A 22737-nucleotide genomic window follows, 5' to 3' on the forward strand; every position below is an offset into this window, starting at 1 on the left:
CAGATAACACACTGGCACTTCCATAGATAACACACTGGCACTTCCACAGATAACACACTGGCACTTCCACAGATAACACACTGGCACTTCCACAGATAACACATTGGCACTTCCATATATAACACACTGGCACTTCCACAGATAACACACTGTCACTTCCATAGATAACACACTGGCACTTCCACAAATAACACACTGGCATTCCACAGATAACACACTTGCACTTCCATAGAAAAAACACTGGCACTTCCCAGATAACACACTTACACTTCCAAAGATAACACACTGTCACTTCCACAGATAACACACTGGCACATCCACAGATAACACACTGGCGCTACCATAGATAACACACTCTCACTTCCATAGATAACACACTGGCACTTCCATAGAGAACTCGCTGCCACTTCCACAGATAACACACTGGCACTTCCATAGATAAGACACTGGCACTTCCATAGATAACACACCTGCACTTCAATAGATAACACACTTGCACTTTCATAGATAACACACTGGCACTTCCATAGATAACACACTGACACTTCCACAGATAACACACTTGCATGCTCATAGATAACATGATAGTACTTCTGTAGATAATACACTTGCTCTTCCACAGATAACACACTGACACTTCCACAGATAACACACTGGCACTTCCATAGATAACACACTTGCACTTCAAGCCCCCTTAGGACTTCCCAAGAGGAGTTCACCTTCTCTGACAATGGCAAGAGTGCTCTTTCTTCAATAACTAAGCGTTAGATGCTCGTGTGGTTACTCCCATCCATCTGTAACTCCAGTTCCAGGGATCTGAATTTCTCTTCTGAATTTGATAGCCCCAGGCACGACGTTGTGCAGTTCAAGCAGTCATACACATAAAATAAGCTATTTTTTTAATAATTGGGAATTAAACAGCATGGGGATTAAGGAATGACAACATAAATCTGTTTTGAATCCAAATCCACCCAACACTTTAGGAGCTCCCAGAACAATTCAAGGGGACATTGTCCAAGTGTTATATACTCCCCAAGTTTACATGACTCCAGAGAGTCTCAAAGCTACTTCAGGGGAAGAGGGACGTAGGCCTGAATAAACAAAGTGTCACAGACCCCAGTGGCCTGGCCACCTACTCCATGTGTGCTGCAGCTGGCCCTTGAGAGCTCACAAAGACAGTACGTTAACCTGAAGGAGATTTTTCTTTTCTTTTTAATTGAAAATAGATTTTTTTTAATGCAATATATTCAAATTATGGTTTTCTGCCCCCTAACATAATCTCAACTACGAAATTCCATAGAACTATCAAAAGTGGGGCATGTTTCCTCTCAGGCACTGTGATAGCATCTTAGGGTTATTTATCATTGCTGTCATGAAACACCATGACCCAAAGCAAGTTGGGGAGGAAATTTATTTGGGTTACAAGTCTGGAATCACATTCCACTGAGGGAAGCCACAGCAGTAACTGAAACAGGGTAGGAACCTGGAGGCAGGAGCTGATGCTGAGGCCATGGAAGAGTGCTGCTTACTGGTTTGCTCTCTTACTGGTTTGCTCCGTGGCTTGCTCAACTTGCTTTCTTATACAAACCCAGGAGCACCAACCCAAGGGTGATCCCGCCCACAGTGGGCTGGGTCCTCTCCCATCAATAACTAAGAAGTTGGTCTACAGACTTGTCTACTGCCCAGCATTCTCCCAGTTGAGGCTCCCTCCTGCCCAACCCCTCTAGTTTCTGACAATTTGACACAAACCTAGGCAGCACTGATGTGAGAGATAATGGAGAGATATCTGAAACAGATCTCATCAGGTTAATGATAAAGTTGGTGGGGGTGGGGGGAGCGGTGTTCAGAAGCAGTTTGCAAAAAGGTTCCGGGTAAAACAAGGAACTGTGGTACACTCCGAGAGCTGCCTACAGAGAATAGAGAATAAGAGAATAAAAGCTTGGCTGACTCCCTGACTGTCTTAGTGAGAGTCCATCTGCACCGGAGGTTGGGGGAGGGGGAGGGGGCGGGGGCGGGGGGGGGGGCAAGGGGCGGGGAGAGGAGGAGGTGAAGGGCGCTGTCTATTGATTGTTTGCCTGGCCCCTTTCTGACAGAAAGACACAGAAAGACTTACTCTAAGTAAACACAAACGGGCAGGCACAGTCTTTCTGCTATGAGAGCCAGTTGTCAAATGTTTGCTCCTGCAGAATCCATGCCCTCCCCCCGCCCCACCCCCCATCAGTCTTCCTGACTGATCTAAAAATAAATTTCCTGGTACCAGGGCAGGGAGTAACCCGAGCCCAGTTTCGAGGATGGGGTGAAGGAGCCATTGTCTGGCGTTGGACATCTTCCAGAGAGAAACAGACCTGTCCCGCTCTCCATGATGCTCTGGGCTGGACAGACCACAGGCTGTGTAGTAACGAGGGAAAGGGAATGTTAGATGACCCATAGCTGTGTGGGAGATGGCCCATTGAGGACACTGTATTTCTTTAATCAGCGGCCACTATGTGAGCGGCCAGGCTGTCTTTTGAAGTGGACACCACAGGAAACCACTCCTCACAGCAGGGCCAGCCCAGGGCTGACAGCATCAGTGGAATCTCCCAGGGCCAGTGTGTGAGTCGCCAGATAGCCAGTTTTATTTCTGGGTTTCCAAACAAAATTGTATTACCCGGTTATTGTTTTTCACCATATTTACTGTCCAAATTCTAGAGCGGTTTGTTTAAAGAAGAAAGTCGTTTCGAGGTGCGGAGCTGACGCTGCAGAGGCCAGCCGGGCGAAGTCAGGGAAAGTGTCTTGATGCCAAGGTGTACTGTCACAAAGCCCAAACAGATAGCTCCAAAACACAGCGACTTCTCACCCTGGCAGTAAGTGGGTACTTCCCACAATGCCTTTTGAGGCAGCTCTGTATGGGACCAAGTTGGTTTTTTTTTTTAATTTGTAAAATCATACAAATATATAATTATAACTATATACTAAATAACGCAATAGTAGAATGATTTGATACAGTTTAGCAGAAGAGAAATGGAAAATGTTCAAGTTACAAGGACCCTACCCCTAGGAAAAATTCTTCTTTAAACATCAGTCTTTGTAAGCAGGTCAATGGGACCAGTGTGCTCGGGGATTAGTTGTGGCTAAGTCCTGCTGAACTAAGGGCCAAAGCGGAAACAAAGACTGTCCAGCTTTCATGATGCTATCTCATACACGCCACGCTGCAGTGGTACCTCACACGCTCAGGACATGCCACACACCCTAGTGCTGACACACACACTCCACCATGGTAGAGGGCCTCCACCTATTCACTGCACAAGACTGGCTTCTGGCAGCCATATTGCCAGGTTCATGGATCCACTGGGCATCTGGGTCTCTAATTTTAAATGAGAGCTGCAGCTCTGAGATGTGTCAGTGTGACCTCGCCTCTGCAGCTCAGGCCCTCTTAGCTTCACCTCCTCCAACTCAAATCAGTATGCACTTCAAGCATTATCTCAGCAGGGAGGAGGGAGCCATCATGGGTCTGATAGGCGGGCAGCTGTTTCCCTCTTCCCGGCTCCCTGCTTCTCAGCCAGCCGCTTCTGTCTTCTCTCTGCAGCCTGGAGGGAGACAGTTCCAGCTCTGGCTGTCACCCAGACCCTTACTGTCCTTGAGGACACTGGTGGATGTGACTGAGCTAGAAAGCCTCTCTGCATGTGTGCAGGGAAAGGGGGGCGGGGGGGGGGGGGAATCCTTTCATTCCAAAAATCAACACAATAAACAAAGAAAGCCATGCTGGGAGGAAAAAAGGCAGGTTCACCAAAAGTGGTGAGACAGTGGTCCTCTGCCCAGCCCCATTCAGAAATGGCAGAGCCCTGTTTCTGCAGGGGAGGGGCATGTGGGCACAGAAACCTTCAGGGAAGTGGAACATGGTTCCTGAGAACTCAGTGGGCCCAGAGCACAACTAGTGCTGTGACAAGGTCTGTTGGGCTAGATGCCTGGCTAACAGTGCAGAGCACCCTGGATGGGTCTGAAGGCAGAGATGATGTCTGGAAGGCCCAGTTTCCTCTGTGGTAGGTGTTCAGTTATGGACCACTGTGTTTGTTACAGAAGGCAGGGAAGTGAGCCTAGGTGGCCTGACTCTGGCAGGAAATGGAGCTCTCAGCCAGAAGTCTCACTGTGCACCTCCACATGCTGTTTGTTTCAACTTGATCCAATTGTTCAGCATGAGAAAACATCCCGTAGGGTGTGTTGGGGGGGGGGGTAGTGGAATCCTGCAGGATATTGTTCTCTGAGTCCCACCCGTTGAGCAGCAACAATGGTATACTGTCCTTTTTTCTGCTGAACATTGCTATCAGGTTTCAGTTTGGTCCTTTTGTTTTCTAGGGTAGAGTTAAAAACAACCCTGGTGCGCACACACCGTGGCACAAATCAGAAGCAACACAGCACCTTTCATCCGTCGCCCAATGTCGTGATTCCACGATATCATGAAAACCTCACGTTTGTCCTTGCTCCTGACCTACAGCTCCTGAGGGCCCTAGAATCTCCCAAGTGGAGGTTGGATCTTTTTGCGTACAGGTGGGACGGCTGTGACTGGAGTTGCTCTACAGGATGCGGCAGAGTTACATGGGTGGGACAACGAAGCTGAGAAGAGGGATTATGGCTTGTTTCCTCTAGGGAAGGCTCTAAGGCCGCCCCATAAGTATAAGGTCAGTGAGTTTCAGGCAGCGGGAGGGCAGTGGGTGTGGCAGCTCCACCCCTTCCGGAAGCTCCACCCCTTCCTCCTCTACAGCCTTGTGTGCTTCTAGTACCCTCTTTAACCATCTGAAAAAGCATGTGTCTTGCTGAGTCCCCTGAGCTGCTCCAGGAAATGAACAGACCCTGAATGAAGAGGTGGTGAGGCCCTGGATTACAGCTAACTAATCTGTACGGGTCACAGCTGGGAACCGCCATCGCCTCCTGAACTGGCAATGGTCTTGGAGCCTGCACCCTCGACCTGCAGCATCTGATGCTGCCTCTAGGAAGTCAGGGTTAAAACTGAATTAACAGATACCAGCTGAACTGGTGTCTGAGGGAGACCCCGGTCACGGGTGTGAGACTTTGTTTTCTCCTGTCTGCCTGCCTGCCCCCAGAGCTTACTCAGGAAGGCATTCCCCTTCACTATGTGTTGTGCTCTGGCATTTAGGAACACCCCTCAGAGGATAATGCTCCCCAACTCCTCTTCTGGGTGTCTTGGGCACTTGAAAGCACAACCACTTCCATGATGCTTTGCCATGTCTAGACAGCGATCACTAGAGACAGCTGAGAAAATAAAGATGGCCAGGACATATTTTTGCAAAGTTTGAGGTAGTGTTGGGATATTAAAATCCCATTCCATCTGCATATCTATACAAGCAGAGTTTTGTTCAGCCTGACAAACAGAGGAAGCACCAAGGCATGCCACCGTAGCAGGGTCCTGCAGACATGACAGGGCGTGAAGTAATGAAAGTCACAGCAGAACAATTCCCCGTGACTCCTCTGAAATGAGTTCCCAGAAACAGAAAGTAGATGGTGGGGGCCAGGCTTGGAGGTGGGTGGAGTCAGGGAAGGGGAAGCCTTTGTTTTGTGGGTACAGTCTCACTTTGGGGAACTAGAAAATCCCTGAAGATGGGCAGTTGGTGATAGTGGTTGCCTGGTGAGAATGCTTCCCGCACAGGACTGCATATTTCAAACACTACATGATAGTATTTTATCACACTATCCACACTCCCATCCTCTGTCTGACCAGCATGAGCTCTGCCTTACCACCAAGATTTATCGCTTCACAGTGGATAAGGGAAGGTGGCAAGACATAGCCAACCTTCCTGAAACCCCAGGCCATCAGAGGTGACCATCTACAGAATCTGTCCATGTTCCAGGCAGCTCCATCTGCAAGCCACTAGCCTCAGGAGTCATACCTTCTGTATGAAGTGGCCCTTCCTTCCACTCATTGTCCCAGTAACCTCTGGGATTCCTTGAAGTAGCCACAGATCCTGCATCCAGGGACACCACCCTGTCGCCATGGCAGTATTCTTGTGGCACTTGGTTTCTGATGGTAGCAGAGGTGTGTTGTAAAAGATTCTGGATCTTGGGCTGGAGAAATGGCTCAGTGGTTAAGAACACTGACCGCTCTTCCAGAGGTTCTGAGTTCAAGTCCCAGCAACTGCATGGTGGCTCACAACCATTTATAATAGGATCAGATGCTCAATTCTGGTATGTCTGAAGACAGCTACAATGTACTCACATGAATGAATAAATAAATAAATAAATTTGGACCTTATCACCATAACAGATTTGAGGAGACAGAGAGATTTGCTTTGATTTAAATAATACCCAGCATGCACATGAATGGAAATCTCTCATGGGACTCATTGATGTGTAGGGTAGAAGGGAGGGACACAGGAAGAAGTAATGCCATCTGGCTTCTTTCATAGCATCTTGTCCCTTCCCATGAGCCTCTTTGAGTCTATACTCAAGGGTTTGATTGACATTAGGACTCAGTTTATCCATTGGGCACTTAGGAGTCCACGAGGGTTGGAGTAGAGTGCCTGTTTACTTTGAAGGCAATTTTTCCCTCAGCTTCGCTGGTTAGCAGCGCCTGCTCACATGTGCTGTCACCTTTGCTCGCTTTGTCCACAATGAGCCACCTCTGACCTCACGCCCCAAGATGTGCCAGGCAACAGCAGATAACATTTTCTTTCACTGAGTTTCTGGGTCAAGCAAGCTTTGTGGCTTCAAAGTCAATAAGGAAAGGTGATAAGACGAAGCCAACCTGCAGCAGCTGGGTCTGGCGAGGCCCATTTATCTCGCATGTTCCTGGACTTTTTTTTGCTACTTCAGAGCCTCAGCTGTTCCCAGAACATTGCACGTCGGTCAGTCCAGCCATAACTGCCTCTCTCTCGGTTTCTTACATCCCACTGAGAGGCCTGGCTCAGGGAAGGACTCAGCCAGTCTGAGTTCCTCTCTCATTAGCAGTGGTGCCTCATGTTGGCAGGACCACAACAGTGGGGAACATGTGGAAGAGATAAACACTGGCCTTCAAGAGCTCCCTAGCCGTAGACAGGAACACAGACACACTAGTAACAGCAATGGAGACCACAGCTCGGGGACCCTGGGATATGACGAGGGACACATATTGATGGCAGTCTTCCCCAAGAGCTGACTCAAACCCAGCAGAACCTAGATAAGTCCAGTTCAAGCAGAGCCCCACCCACCCGCTCCCAAGCTCCCACGGAATGGGTGAAAGGACCACAGGCCTGTCTAAGCAAAGCAGACTGCTTTCCTGGGGTGTGTCTTCCAAAAGCGGCTTGTTTTTAAGAGAGTATGTCTAAAGTAATGTGTTGGTGATAGTAAGATGACAGAGACGGCCTGGAAGAGTGGGGGCTGGGATGTATCAAGAACAGGCTCATACCTGAGCAGGAAAGATCAGTGACCCCACATCCCAAGGCTCCTAGGAGAGCCACAGACTATTTCCCGGGCAGAGGACCCTGATCCTGATGCCTCTGTAGCTGAGGTGGGACAGGAAGATCTGCAGAGAACTTCCTTCTCTATGAAGCCAGTGCCCTGATAGATAACAAGGATTGGGTAAGGAAGAGGCAGGATGAGGAGGAGGCACTGGGAATTGTCATTCTCCAAGCCTATTCTCTCTCACCGTGCCAAAGGACCAGCTCTTCAATAGGCCAGGAGGAAGCAGAGACATCTGCAGACCCCCAGGCCAATCTGGTCCTGTGTCTCTTTGGCTGCATGTCTTACAGGGATCCATCGGAGCTATGAGCTCTCTTCACTGGGATGTGTGGGAGCAGGAAGCTGGCCTAAGAGTGTTATCCATCCGTGCACAAAGTGCACCCTGCTGTTCTCAGCCTTCCTCTGCATGATCGGATTTTGGTTTATGTGACTATGGCCTCTCATTCAGACTTCCAGGAGCATGGAGTTAACCCTGAGCCAAAGGCTAAGGAGGCTGGCCTTGAACCTATCTCTTTGAGAGGATAACATGGTCACTTGCCCTCAGTGACCTGTGTGCTTGCTAGACCTGGATTTTTTTTCACCCTGAGCTTCTTTTGCCTGGGGACAATGTAAGTCTAGATACCTCCCTAGCTTGAGCCCAACGGATCCATTAGGACAGGCCTCCACTCCTCCAATCCCAGAGAGCACCCTTTCTGACAGAGAGTGACTCAAGTATTCCTGTATCATGGGAGAGGTTCACAAAGCTTTACATAGAGGCCATCATGACAAGGCCCCCCAGGATTTGCCTAAAATGCAAATCCCTGTCTGCTTCTTTTCCTGTGTGCTGCTAGCCTATCCCACTCTAAAGGACCAAACAGCATTGCTCAGAGCCCCTGGGCTCTTGGCTCCAGCTCACTGCTTCTGTGGCTTCTTGTGAGAAATGTGTGTGCAAGTGATGCTGGGCAGCCCAGAGGCCGAGAGAGTTCTGTTAGCTTGGTAAACTCTAGAGGATGTCCTCATGGCTGAGGTCACAGCAGCTCTCTTCAGCTGATCAGGACACCTACAGGTTAGGTAACCACCCTCCATCCCCTGGAGAATGTCAGCGCTCAGGGTCCTGGGATGGAGTTTACCCCCTGGGACCTCAGTGTTCATTCTCAGTGATGGGCTGGCGCTCCTACAGGAAGTGACCAAAGGAGAAGGAGAGGCCAAGAATGACTCCAGGCAGGCATCAGGGTGACCCAGTCATCCTGGACACAGTGACCTCACAGAGTAACCCAACCTCTAGGTCTCTCACACTTCCTTTGCCTTGCAGTCAGGTGAGGTGTGATGTCTACTGGCCTCCAGGGTCCTCCTCAGGGATCCAGACATCTACCAGTTCCCAGGGAGGTTCATCAGGTCACTTCCCCGAGGCAGGAGCACTCCTGCTTTATGGAGTTAAGGAAAGGAACCTGCAGTGTCTAGAGGGTGAGGGCTAGGCAGCATCCAGGCTACTGCTCTGTTCTGAATTAAATACTAATAAGATCCAAATGTCAGCTCTGAAGAGTGGGTGATTCCCTGTGGACAACAGGACTTTTGAACACCTCCTGGAGGCAGGGCAAAGGTCAGGCAGCACGGGGCTGCCCTCCACTTTCACCTTTTTATCTGTGTGGAGTTAAATGCTTCTCCTTGGGGTAGAATGTGAGCGGTTCACATCCCAGGCACCATACCTAGTTGGTCGGTAAGGCGGTCACTAACGTGCTTTCAACGTCATTGTTTCTCTCTCCACCTCAGCTCCGACCAAGGCTTCCACACACTCTCATTCAGAAACAGAACACAACCACTTTCTCTTGACTCAACAGAGAGTGGCCCAGCCTGAGTTTAAAGCGCTGGTTGTGAAAGTGGGACTGTTGTACAGTGGTGTAGGAGACTCAGTAGCAATGTGGTCCAGAGCCAGGAGGCCAATGTCCAGCATGGCCCAGGGAGGAAGCGAATTAAGACTCGCTAAGCATGAACAAGCCATCGGGAGGATTGACCTGGCCACATAGCATCTGCTCAGCGCTTCTCTGAGGCTCCTGAGAACTGAGGGCACATATCTGATGTCCAGTATTGGTAGGGGCAGATGCTCATGAGAGGAATTTCATTACAGTGAGCTAAATGAACTGCAGGCCAGTAGGAGGGCATAAACAACAAGATGAGATGAAATTTAAGATTTGAGGAAGAAGGGCTGGAGAGATGGCTCAGTGGTTAAGAGCTCTGACTGATCTTCTGGAGGTCCTGAGTTCAAATCTCAGCTATCAATCACATGGTGGCTCACAACCATATGTAACAAGACCAGATTCCTTCTTCTGGTGTCTGAAGACAGCTACAGTGTACTTACATATAATAAATAAAACAAATCTTTAAAAAGAAAAAAAAAGATTTGGCGAAGCAAAGGGCAAAGGCCATGAGAGGCGTTAACTCTGGAATAGGCCCTCAGATCCATCTATGGGCTGAAGCCTCATCCTAGGGCAATGGAGCCAACTGTGGTGTTCTCACCCCTTCCCAACCATCTACAGCCGATACTTCACCCCTTTTCCCATATAAGGTCACTAGCTGATCATAGTCAAAATGTCCCCAGAGCTGAAGCATCCTGGGAAGGTCCCTAAGGAAGACTCTGGGGAAGACGCCACTGGATGCAGTTCTCCCCCACCATTGCTGGTTCCCATCACGTGGCCCAAGGTTTGTCTGATGCTACCTAGTGATATGTTTTGTCATGTGGCAGCATGATGCAGTGGGAGGGGGGTACCTTAGTGGGCTCATGCTTAGGCAGCCCCCTCCCCCCTACCCCCACATACCATGGTCTAGTATAAAATGAAGTTTATTTGGGGGCATGAGAAGGGAGGTTGAGAAGGGTGTAAAGGCAGAGAAAGAGAAGGGACAAAGAGAGAGGGAGAGAGAAAGAAGAGAATGTCTGGGAACACATGGAGAGATGGGAGGAGGAGGACAGAGAGGGAGGGAGAGAGAGACCAGAGAGAGAGGAAGAGAGAGGCCAAACAGTCCTGTTATAGCAAGCCAGGCTGATACCTGGCTGTTGCTAGGTAACTGTTGGGCAGAGCCTAAAAGAAAAGCTAACACCTAGTTTTGACCTCTCCACAGTCAGATCTAGGAGGGACTTTCCAATGCTCCAGTAGGATTATGTGTTTATTTGGAAGTTCTGTAATTGGGGAAGTTGCTCATCACTGTAAATATCATCTTTCCCTAGACTTTCCCTGAGCTCCTCCTCAGTCACTGCAAGGTCTTTGCTTGGCTCACCCAGAAGACACCCAATTGTCTACAATGCTGGACCTCTGTGGGAGCTTGCCTGCAGTTTCCCATGTACGTCTCTTCCAGACAGCACATCAAAACATCTCCTCCTGTCTTAAGAAGATATCAGAGTCCTCTACGGCCTGACAAGACCTGTGGAAAGTTGAGCTCCGTCGCAGAAGGTCTGAGCCTGGTTCACACTGAGCTTGGAAGGTGGCAAGCCAGCCAGAGGTCAGATGCGCACACTTGACTAAGGATGTCATCCTTATACAGTAATGGCCACAACCTCTGGGATAGGCTGCTCACAGAGAATGCTAAGGGTCCTGAAGATTGTTTGAGAACACAACTGGTGGCTCACACTCACATTAGGGGGAGCAGAAACTTGTACCAATTATATTATTATTATTATTATTATTACTCTCTTGGTCCATGTGTGTGGGGTGTGTGTATGTGTGTATATGCATGGAGTCCAGAGATCAACCTTAGGTGTCATTCTTCAGGGGACATTTATTTTGCTTACTGAAGTGCCACTGGCCTAGGTCTCCCTGATTAGACCTGCTGCCCAGGAAGCCCCAGGAAGCCCCAGGGACCTGCCTGTCTGAATGTCCCCAGGGCTGGGGTTACTGGCACGCAGCACCACACTCAGCTTTTTACATGGGTGTTTGGGGTCAGACTCAGGTCTTCATACTTGCACAGCAAGCACTTTACAGACTGAACTATGTCCCAGGCCCCAGGATTTGTTACTCTTTATGGATCCTAGGTGCTCTCTGTCATATTCTAATGTTTCTGGGGGGAGGGAGCCTCTCCCATGCAGTGTGAATAGAGATTTTGGTTTTGTTTCCCTGAAAAGGGATTATTAAATCAGGGCACACCTTATATCTATGCTGGGAAGGTTTTGACAGTAATAGTGTAGCAAGACCAAGGCTCCACCTGAGATCTCTCTCAAGATTGACAGTCCTCAGAATTGGTCACACCCCAAAGCTGTGTCTTTTGTCAGATCCTGGTGGCTCCCTTCCTTGAGTTTCTGCTTACACAGGCACCAGGAGGATACAGAGTCCCAGTGATCCCTGCAGCATCTGCAGCTAGGACCAGAGTGCATGGTCACCCTCAGCTTCCCATTCTCCTCAGAGCCTAACTCCAAGTCCCCGCTCTTGAAGGAAGAGGAAAGCCAGATGGACAGGTCCCTATGGCTCCCAATCTATGTTCCTCTGCTAACCCAGTCTGTGTGTATACACAGTCACTGCTGTTTCAGCTCTAGCCATGCGTGCATGTGTGTGTGTGTCCAAGGAAACAGTGGGGACTCAAGAGGGACAAGGAGACCTACAGGCTAATCCAACCTTTAGAATGGTAAGGAACTTGCAACCTCATGTGCAAACAGTGGGTTCTAACGAGGGGACCATTCAGGACCCTCTGCTCTCTGAACTTTCATTCCACAGCTTTATTAGTAGCTTTGTTGTTGTTGTTGTTGTTGTTGTTGTTGTTGTTGCAACTTCCCAATGAACTCGGCTCTGGAGAACACCCACTGAGGATTTTAAACGGAATTACAGCGGCGTGGCTTCACTGAGACCCAGAGGAGCCCTCTGGTCCCTTGTCTTCCTTTCCTTGGAAGAGTCTAGGTAGGTGTGGAACAGAAGGCCTTTCCCTGTGGTGCCTCACCCTACCCTAACACTGTTCTGTGTCCTAGCTGCCAAGGGTACACTCTCGCCCTACAATTACTCTGTGCTGTCCTCCACAGACTGGTAGGATTAAAGCCTGAGCCTGTGTCCCTGGATGCAATAGCTGCTGGAAAAGCTATAGGACAAAGAGCCAGCATGCTCACTAAGGTGGAAACACAAAGGCTAGGCTCTATCTCCCAGACTGTCACAGAAGCATTAGAGCTGCCAGAATGGCCACAGATGAACCCACAAGGCAGGGGACTGAAGCGCTGTCCTGCCAGAGCCTGGGGCTTTATCAGATGCATGTCCATAGCTCTGCATATAAGCTGAGAACACAGAGGCTGGGAGGGGCCTCCCCCACCACACACGTGGTATATACACAAGTCTCCAGGAACAGTCTCCCTCTGTGAGGTAGGTGGGTCCCCTCTCCTCCCCAGACCAGCCTTGATTTTCATGCACAAGCAACGCTTGTACTGCCCAGGAATACAAAGGGAAGTCTTAGGCTGGTGATAGAGATAGAAATTGAGAGCATAGACCTCATTTAACCGGGAGCTACTGTTTGTTTGTTTTGTTTTGTTGTTTTTTCGAGACAGGGTTTCTCTGTGTAGCCCGGGCTGTCCTGGAGCTCACTTTGTAGACCAGGCTGGCCTCGAACTCAGAAATCCCCCTGCCTCTGCCTCCCGAGTGCTGGGATTAAAGGCGTGTGCCACCACGCCCGGAGGGAGCTACTGTTTGAAATTGCATTTAGACGTCATTTGTCACAGAAGTAAAACGCGGCTCAAGAAACTGAGAGTCTCATTCAAATTCTACAAACCAGGAAGCTGTTAGAAACCTAGTGTGGTCAGGCCTCATGCCCCCCCTGTCCCAGAGCTGGAAGTACAAATGTCCCACCTGACTTAAGACACCTGAGTGGAACCTGATGGCTACAAACAACCCACTTAGCTTCCTACTCTCTCACCTGAAACCCAGCACATGGAATTCAATATGGAATATACCAGACTTTTCTTTATAGCAAAGGTCTCCCCTCCTCCCTCTCTTTCTCTCTTTCCCATCTCTCTCTCTCCATACACACACATACACACACACACACATACACACACACACACACACACACTCAGGTCAGAAAGCCTCTTCATTGCTGGTTTATAAATGTGCTTATATGATCCATACATAAGCAATGGTTTCTACAACCTAGACTCACACACAAACACCAAGAGTAGCCAACCCTCCCAGATCCTGTTCTAGGGGCCTCTTGGCCAGGAGCTGGCTGTACACGTGGTCACTCTGCACTCTAGCTAAGAAGAGGCGAAATTCATTTGACTAGGCTTGGCCAGCACCTAAGAAGGGCTGGCCTAGGACGCTGGCCTGGCAAAGCACCATGTCTCCTTGCTTCCATAGTTCCAGTAGGGAAAGTCTTAGCCTAGTGAAGAGCTTTCTGCCCTCACTGAGGGTCCCTTCCTAGAGCCCAGCCCCAAAGCCAGGGAGAAAGGGAAACAGGGCTAGAAGAGACTTTCCCCGAAAGAGAGCCCCTGTGGCCTCTCTCCACAAGAGTCCACAGGGGAACAGCAACCATCATGAAAGGCTAAGCATTTTCACAAAGGGTGAAACACGTATTTCTTTACAGGGCACGGAGGAAATCTGCGGCTCCTGGGACTCTGAGGTCTGAGATCTTCTCAGATTTAACCTGGTAGCCTTGCGCCCCACACCCTTCCCCAGCCACAGGCCGCCCACACCCCCTCCCCCAGTCACTGGCTGCTCTCAGTCTTTGGGCTGCATTTCCCTGCGGGGCTTATTTTTAAACACTATTCATGGGAGTATCCTACCGTGCACAGTGTGGGCCAGAGGCAGCTGCAAGCTTCCCTCTCTGCACCAATTAAAGCCGAATTTGATGCTCCTTAGCATATGAATCAAGGCGCCAGGCAGTATATTTATTGCTTACTCAAGCCCTTCTCAGCTCTGCTCAGTCTCCACCCCCAGCCCTGAACCCTGGGTTGGCCCGTGGCACCTGCAGCTTCCTTGTGCCACGCCCCTCTGTCCAGAATGCCTAGGTCGCAGAGACTATATATAAATAGCCTTCTGTGGGCCAAATCAGGTTTTGTGAATGCTCCCGGGGCACCGGGGATCTATACCAGTTGTAAGAAAGATATTTTTGATAAAATATCAAGATGAATGGGAAATGCAGGGATTCAGCTGACTGGCTGGCAGCACCCTCGAATTTGGATTCTAAACTAAGAAACCATTGAAGGGATTTTGTGATTTATGCGGGTCAGGAGACATGAGGAATTCTCCTAATGAATGCATTGCTCCTGTGTTTCCCATTTCCTGATTAAAAAGAAAAAAATTCTCAAGGCTGACACTGCCTATCGTGATTTTAGGAGGTTAAGGAAGATCGTTTGTCTGTGAATATGGATGCTGCGGGCATCTGGGAGGAAGTGGCTGGGCGTGCTCTAAAATGCAGTGACAGTATTCTCCGAGCATGCATGGCATCGCAGGCTGGCGGCAAGCCCAGACCTTTGATATTGATCAATCCACAGGAATTACTCAGTGGAGACAGAGGATGCTACATGATAATTCTGCGATCCACAAACCCCTTGGCACAGGCTTTGCCTTTCTGTAAGAGGCTCAGAAAATGAAGGAGGCCAGAGGCTGTGCTGTCTGGAGTCTGTAGGGCTTTTGGACATTCTTTGTGTGTTTGCATGGTGTGTGTGTGTGTGTGTGTGTGTGTGTGTGTGTGTGTGTGTGTGTGTGTGTGTTGTTGTTGGTCATACACATGAATGTGTGGTTGCATGCTCCCACAGAGGACAGAGAAAGACATAAGGTCTCTCTCTGTCATTCTCTGCTTTAGTCCCTTGGAATTGAACTGGAAGCTCACCACTTCTGTGAGGTGGACTGTGTTAGTGTTTTGTCTAGGCTCCACCCCACAGTTACCAAAGCTGGGGTTACAGGCACAGATAGCTTTGGTCATCTTTCTGTTTGAGTGTCACACAGCAAGCACTCTTCCCTCTGGAGCCATCTCCCCAGGCCTGTTGGACATTCTTGTATTTTTCGGAAACCAGGAGGACCTGTTAGACACCCTGAACAGAATCTAAACTGAGCCCTTGGTTTGTCCACGAGCTTTGATTTTTTTTTTTTTTTCCTGCTCATGGCTTATCTGGCATCTCACCCAGCTCTGAGTCTTTTGTTCCCAGACTCTCTAGAGGTACCCAGAGTTACTGGGTAAACAATACAAGACCCTAATGGCACTAAACACCTTCCCTGTGTTAGGAGTCGGAAAAGATGCCTTATGAACCTAAGGACCTCCAGGTAAAACAGGCAGATGAAGCAGGGGACCCTCTCTGCTCTCCAGACCCTTCACTAGTGAGAGGAAGGTAAGGACAGATGGACAAGCTGGCCACCTCTCCCCCACACTGCTCTGACTGATGCATGGCCCTGACATGCTTGAACAAGCATAGCCAGCACTAATGAATGTCCACCAAGCTAGGGCAGGGCCACAGACTGAGCCCCTCAGAAGACTCTGTGTGTGTGTGTGTGTGTGTGTGTGTGTGTGTGTGTGTGTGTGTGTGAACTGTTCTGCTCTGCAGGAGCTTAGAGAGAAATGCAGTAAGTCCAACCATCACTTATTCTGGGGATAGGCTGTCCCCAGTCAGAATCAGGAGTCAGGTCCTTGTGGGTGGGGACCCAAACTGAATGTTTTGGACAAAACTAATGAAGCTGTGGACACGGCATTGTCAGATGACAGCTAGACCTGTTCTAAGACTTCCATACCAGGAGAGCAGGGTATCAGGGTTCTAATGCAGGAGGGGGCAGGGCTGTAGTTGCTCTTTCTGCCTTGCTCCTTGTCCATCAGCACTAATGAATACCTGTGTGATGGATGGACTGATGATATTTAGTCCTCAGGGAGCAAAACCCCAACAAGGCCTACTCAGGTGGAAGAGCAGAGTATTGGGTGCTAGCCACCAAGTTAGAAACATTGGGAAGTGGACGGGCCATTTCCTAGTGCCTGAAGGAGGCTCAGTAGCCTTACAACTTGCTTAGCTGTTAGACATAACAACATGAGCTCGTGCTGTGACTTTGTCTCTGCATCGCCTCCCAAAGGCTTGTTCTTTAAGCTGAGAGTAGAGTGGTCAGATCAAGATCACCACAGAGCCCTTACGATGGACTGGTGCCAGATGATAGGGAAACCAGGAGTGGTTGACCAGAGGAGGACACAGGGAGGAAGCACCCTCTGCATAGAGGCACAGCCTCCTCAGACACCAGCCAGGCCAAGGCCAGCTTAAACTTCTAGTTTCTGACCCTAAAACAAACAAATCCATAAGCTGCCCAGCCTGTGGCTTTCTTCGAAGCAGTCTCAGTGGGCTGAACCCATTTGATGGCTTTCTGTGCCATGAGAGTCACAGAGGATCTGATCTCAAATCCCTAGCATCCACATATAAAGCCAAGTGTGGCCAAGAACTGCCTCTGCAGAGAGTCGAGAGTCAGAGACAGGAGGAGCATGAGGCTTCCTGACAACCAGCCTAGTTCTAGGTTTAGTGAGAGACCCTGTCTGAAGGAATTAAGTGGACTTCCTCCTATGGCCTCTACGGGTACATGGATGCACATATCTATATGCATGTACATGCACAGGCAAGCATAAGCACACATAATGAATAAATAAAGTTTTTAAAACAAGAAAGGACTTAATGACTTCATTATATTAAATTAAGTTTAAAAGCATAAATGTAGTGAATAGCTTTAGGGCCCACAGCAAAGAACTTGTGGCCAGGAAGGGTTTAGCACTCTGGGGACTTTTGCCTGGGTATCAACCTGGGTCAGTATAGCCCCAGAAGAAGGCCATGTGCCATCAAGCCAGCTTGCCCCACTCCAAGGTCCACAACTGGAGTGGATCCTGCCTTCTTTCCCTGGAATCCAGAACTAGAGGTGGCTTTGCCCACACTCCCTCCCTCTGGCTGTGTTTGTACAGTCACTGCCTGCTGCAGGACAAGAGGGCTTTGTTTCTGTTCGCTTGGGAGGTCAAGGTCCGTTGCAGTTTGCGTGTGGCTTCTCTATGTGGGACAACTTTGCCATGGACATTTTCCCTCTGGGCAGATGCCAATCACTCATCACCATTTTGTGTGAGTGATATCTGTGGCACATTGTAGGAGCCAAGTGAGGTCTAGTGGCTCCCATGAACCTCATAGACACTGGTGACTGTCGGCTGACCCTCGGCAAAGACTCCAGGTCCTCAGGAACAAGTCTCTGCTGCAGAGTCTCTTGTTAGCTCTGAAAAGGATTGATGAGGGAGCCTGTCCCAGCAACTGTTCATGCCTAGGAATATTGGGGAGTCTAGGTGGCATTTGTAATAGACTGTGCATGAAGGGTTCTCCATAGGTTTACATGTTTGAATGCTTAGTCGCCAGGTGGTGGCACTCTTTTGATAGGATGTGAGGCTTGGCTGACTGAGCTGGGTCATGGGGGACAAGTCTTCGAGAATTTCAGCCCATCCCCACTTCAGATCTGTGAGGAACCATAAAACACACTGAGGCAGGCAGGAGGAAGCAGAGTAGGTCATTGTTTAGGGAAATATTAAAAAGAATGGCAAGTTCCCACGCTACACTGAGCACCAGCGGGCCACATAACTCCAGCAGGGTGTTCTCATTTCAGCAGACTCTTTGGCCCAGAGCTTCCAAGTTCCCTTGGTGGGTCATTGCCATGCCAGCCCCATGCAAAGACCATGCAATTGGCTGTCACAATTCCCAGTAACTGAGTAAAATCAAAACTCTAGAAGCTTAAAATTAATCAGTCAGATTTATGTATCAATAAATTTTCAATACACAAGATGCCCACACAATAAATTCAGGGCCAATTGATAATGGTACAAGTTGCCCACTTAGATTAGACTAATTATTCCAATTATTCTATCCCTATATGATATTGTATCTACCTGTGGCTATTTAAAACCACATGGAATCTGAATGATCCTGTTCGTCCTACATCTTGCTTCCTTCCTTTGTCACTCCCTGTCTCCATCTCTGCAACTCTTCACCCCACCTCCCTTTTCCCTGTCCAATCACAGGCTTCTTGTATTATATTTAAAGTGATTGGACAGGGAAAATCCTGCTACAGGTCATCATACAAGAAAGTAGGTATTTGGGTCCCCATCTAGGATAGAAGCTGTCTCAAGTTAGACTGATCAAAACCCTCGGAAGACTGGTGAGATATTTCAGCAGGTAAAGGTGCTTTTGTGCAGTCATGGTGACCTGAGCATGCCACCCAGCGTATAGGAAGAGAACCCATGCCATAAAGTTGCCATCTGACCTCCACATGGATAGCAGGGCACACACACCGGCCTCACACACACCAGTGTAAGTGAGGGTGCGTGTGTGTGTGTGTGTGTGTGTGTGTGTGTGTGTGTGCATGTGTGTAGGTATGTGCAAGTGCAGGAGGTGCTAGAGGTCAACCTTGGCTGTGCACCTTCGAGTTCTGTGTACTTTGTTTTTTGAGACGAGGTTTCTCGTTGACCTGAAGTTGACAGAGTTTTAAGTCTTGGACTGGCCAGCAACAAGTTCAGAGGTCCCCCTGTCCCTTGCCTTCCCAGGGCTGAGATTAGATGTGAGCATCCCTATGCCAGGCTCTCTTTTGGGGTCTCAGGGGTGGCAGCAGGGGTGGGGTTGAACTCAGGTTCCCATGTTTGCTATTACTCTTCAGCCCTTGTCTTAGTTAGGGTTTTACTGCTGTGAACAGACACATGTTGTACATACGACAAGGCAACTCTTATAAGGACAACATTTAACTGTGTCTGGCTTACAGGTTCAGTCTATTATCATAAAGGCAGGAGGAGCATGGAAGCATCCAAGAAGGCATGCAGGAAGGAGCTGAGAGTTCTTTATCTTCATCTGAAGGCTGCTAAGACTTGCTTCCAGGCAGCTAGGGCAAGTGACACACCTAATCCAACTAGGCCACACCTCCTAATAGTGCCACTCCCTGGGCCAAGCATATACAAACCATCACAGCCCTTCAGATATCCTTTCAGCCCACACTTGGCTTTTAAATACAATCTTCTCCAAGCTAGAACTCATCACTCTGTTGTACATGTTACTTCCTACAATGAATGAGGTATGCACATACATGAACGATGCACATGAACATAGGAATGAGGCATGTTCATGCTGTTGTCATGTGTACAAAGTCTCTAGGGATTCTTTGATCAGAACTGTGAGCTTCTGAAAGAAGAAATAGTCCATGATCTTGAACATAGCCTATGAAGGGCCTCACTGGGTCTGACACTGCAACCCCTCACGCCACCCTCCCCTCCAGAAAAATACCATGCACCTGTTCCTCCAAGGAGGTGTCTATGTGAGGCACAATCTTCACCTCTGAGTGAGGGGTCTCTGTGGGCCCATAGTCCTCTGGGATGTTGGCATGGACATGCACATCCATATACAGTGGGTAGAAGGGCTTGTGTTGACCTCATCTTCTTGACAACGATAGTGAGCCCACATTCCCTGGAGACTCAAAACTGTCAGAAGCCCCCATTGCATACCTGGCACTTGGCTGCATTGAAGCCTTCCTCCCTCCACAGAGTAGGAGAGATGCTGCTTGGCCAGGCATCTCACTGCCCCTCCTGAGTAAACCTGTACAGTTTACCTGTAGAGAAAGGTAGCTCAGGTTCTTCGGGCACCTTGAAGCATTGCTCACAACAGTGGCTTACTTCACTGACACATTCACACGTTACCAGGTGGTACTCACAGTCTACGGCCGTAGGACATTGTATGTGAAGGAGCCACATAGAGGTTTTGGGTCTCAACATGATATAATCTAGACGAATAAGGAAGACAAGAACAACGGTTCTTAAAGGGGAGAGGAACGAAGCAGGTCTGGCCACACCTTCTCCATGACACCTGTCTTCTGGTGCTGGGAGACACCTGCCATGTACTCTTTAGGAGGAGGAGTGTATGGCAGTGGGATTTATAGTTTTCAGTGGCTCCCACCCTCCTGCTCACCCCAGCTTCCTGTGTGGTTGTCTCCCAGCTGCCACTGTTTCCTAGCCACAGAATAATCCAGACATTTAGCTGAGTGTTGTGGTTTGCATCAGAATTTTCCCATAGGCTCATGTTTGAACACTTGGTCCCCAGCCTGTGGTGCTGCCTGGTGAGGTTGTGGAACCCCCTAGGTGGTGGAGCCTCACTGGAGAGAGTGGGTCACTGGGCACAGGCCTTGAAGTTTAACAGTCCAGCCCAGACTCTCTTTGCTGCCAAATGACAGTTAAAATGTGACCTCTGCCTCTGCCTACTACCTTTTCCACCGTGGTGGTTTGTGACTCCTCTAACTGTGAGCCCAAAGTAAATCTTTCTTTCCTAAGTCGCTTTGTTGGGTGTTTTCTCGCAGAAAGAAGAAAGGAAACTAAGGCATCATGCTTCCTTCCCCTCCATCCAAGCTCTGATCTTGAGGCCAGAATCCAGGGCTGCTCACTTTGGGAGAATATATACTAAAATTGGAACAGTACAGAGAAGATTAACATGGCCCCTGTATAAGGAAGACTTGCAAACTCCTGAAGTGCCCCATAAAAACAAACAAACAAACAAGCAAACAGAATCCAGTGTTAGAAACCCTATCCAGAGAGAGGATCACCCCGATCTTCACTCGTGCCTCACGACACCTCATTTCTCTCAAGTTGACCTCCATCCGTGGGAAGCTCCCAAAAGCCTCAGAAAGAGAAAAAGGGCATTGTCTCAGACGATGTGATCTTCATCTGGGGGACAGGACTAGCCTGTGACAGGCATGGCCTCTGTACAGTGTGAGGTCTCTGCTCTTCCCCTTCAAATCCAAGGCTGTGCTCAGCCCAAGTCCACAGGGTTGCCGCTCGCTAGCAAGGCTAGAGGTCAAGATACAAAGACCCATGTCACAAGCCAGTTCTCCAGGGAGCAATAAGCTGTCACTCACTAGATACCAAAGCATAATAAACAGGGGCTAAAGGCAGGGCAGCCTTATTCAGCTCAGGGCTCTGCGCCCAGAAATGGTACCCTGGCCATAGTCTCATAGGGGACACTAGCACTCCCAACAAACCCACAGTCCCCAGGGGTTGTGTCTGCACTTAAGCTTCTGCTGTGGGTCTGCCATGGCTCAGTCTCCAGCAAGACAGTCTTTCCATGGCCTGTCGATGTAGGCTGCTTTTTTTTAAAACTCTAATAGTTTCTAATATTTATTTATTTATTTATTTATTAATTATATACACTGTAGCTGTCTTCAGACACTCCAGAAGAGGGCATCAGATCTCATTACGGGTGGTTGTGAGCCACCATGTGGTTGCTGGGATTTGAACTGAGGACCTTTGAGAGAGCAGTCAGCGCTCCTAACTGCTGAGCCATCTCACCAGCCCCTCAGCTGCTTATTGTATGGGTGTGACCACCAGCTGCTGTCAGGACATGGGAACAATTTTTCAAACTTCTCTCTTGGATCACTTACCATTCACCAGATTTCTGGGTCAGTTGTGAATAAGCAACTTTAAATAGAAAATAGCTTCGTGTGTGTGTGTGTGTGTGTGTGTGTGTGTGTGTGTGTGTGTGTGTGTTAGAGGAAAAGTATTGTCCCAGGTTTAAATGAGCTATTTTGACATCTTACCCGGCAGAGAACAGAGCTGTGGCTCTTGGTCCCCCACCCTTCCCCCTTCCCCACCCATGCTGCTTTAGGTGAAGATGGTTTGTCAGCCTTCCTTCTACCCTGAACTACAGGATGGTGTGGGTGCCGCCCATAGAAGGAGCGAAGTATAATTTTGCAGGCTCCCACCTGTAGGGGCCAGGGAACAGACTTAAAGACTCAAAATAGACTGCAGTTTGCAGCATCACAGTGCACTGGCTGAAGCTGCTGTGTGCATGTGGCCCAGCTCTAGGCTTAGAGAGAGCACCAGATCTGAAGGGAGAGTCTTTGACTGAATGTTCCCACCAACACCCACTGGCCAAAGCTCAGACCTAAACAGCACTCACCATGCTGGTCTGTTATCATCCCATAGGGTTCATTCGCACACCTTTTATAAGAATAACGTTGGGTCATCCATTCCAGATTCAAAGCTTAGTTATAAGGAGAGAAGAGCCAATCCACCTGAATGTTTTGCCTCGCCTATAACTCTGTTTTGTTTTCTAAACCTCATTTGATCTTTGAGGAGGCCTTCAGTCACCAAACTCCCTATAGCCCTATTTAATTCTATCTCAGTATTTGTGGTACCAGGGATTGAGCCTGGAACTTTATGTATGCTAAGCATGCGCCAAGCATGTGTTCTGTACTGAACCACACCCCTCCACACACACACACACACACACACACACACACACACACACACACACACCCTTTAACTTTTTTATTCTGAGACAGGGTCTCACTAAGTTACCCAAGATGGCTGTGAACTTGACTGTACTCTTGTATCGGCTTCCCAAGTAGCTGG

General features: G+C 49.0%; 1 long non-coding RNA gene and 1 other non-coding gene across 2 annotated transcripts; both read left to right on the plus strand.

Annotated features, from left to right (window-relative positions):
• The first annotated feature begins 1233 nt into the window (after window positions 1–1233).
• Gm41530 lies at window positions 1234–11076 on the plus strand. Its single transcript, XR_876607.3, has 2 exons — window positions 1234–4524; window positions 10628–11076. It is a non-coding gene; the product is annotated as a predicted gene, 41530 (long non-coding RNA).
• A 9689-nt stretch (window positions 11077–20765) lies between these two features.
• Window positions 20766–20870, plus strand: Gm24867. The gene has a single exon (XR_003952475.1). It is a non-coding gene; the product is annotated as a U6 spliceosomal RNA (small nuclear RNA).
• Window positions 20871–22737: the final 1867 nt, after the last annotated feature.

Source organism: Mus musculus, chromosome 17 (genome assembly GCF_000001635.26).
Source record: "Mus musculus strain C57BL/6J chromosome 17, GRCm38.p6 C57BL/6J".
NCBI classification, from domain to species: domain Eukaryota; kingdom Metazoa; phylum Chordata; class Mammalia; order Rodentia; family Muridae; genus Mus; species Mus musculus.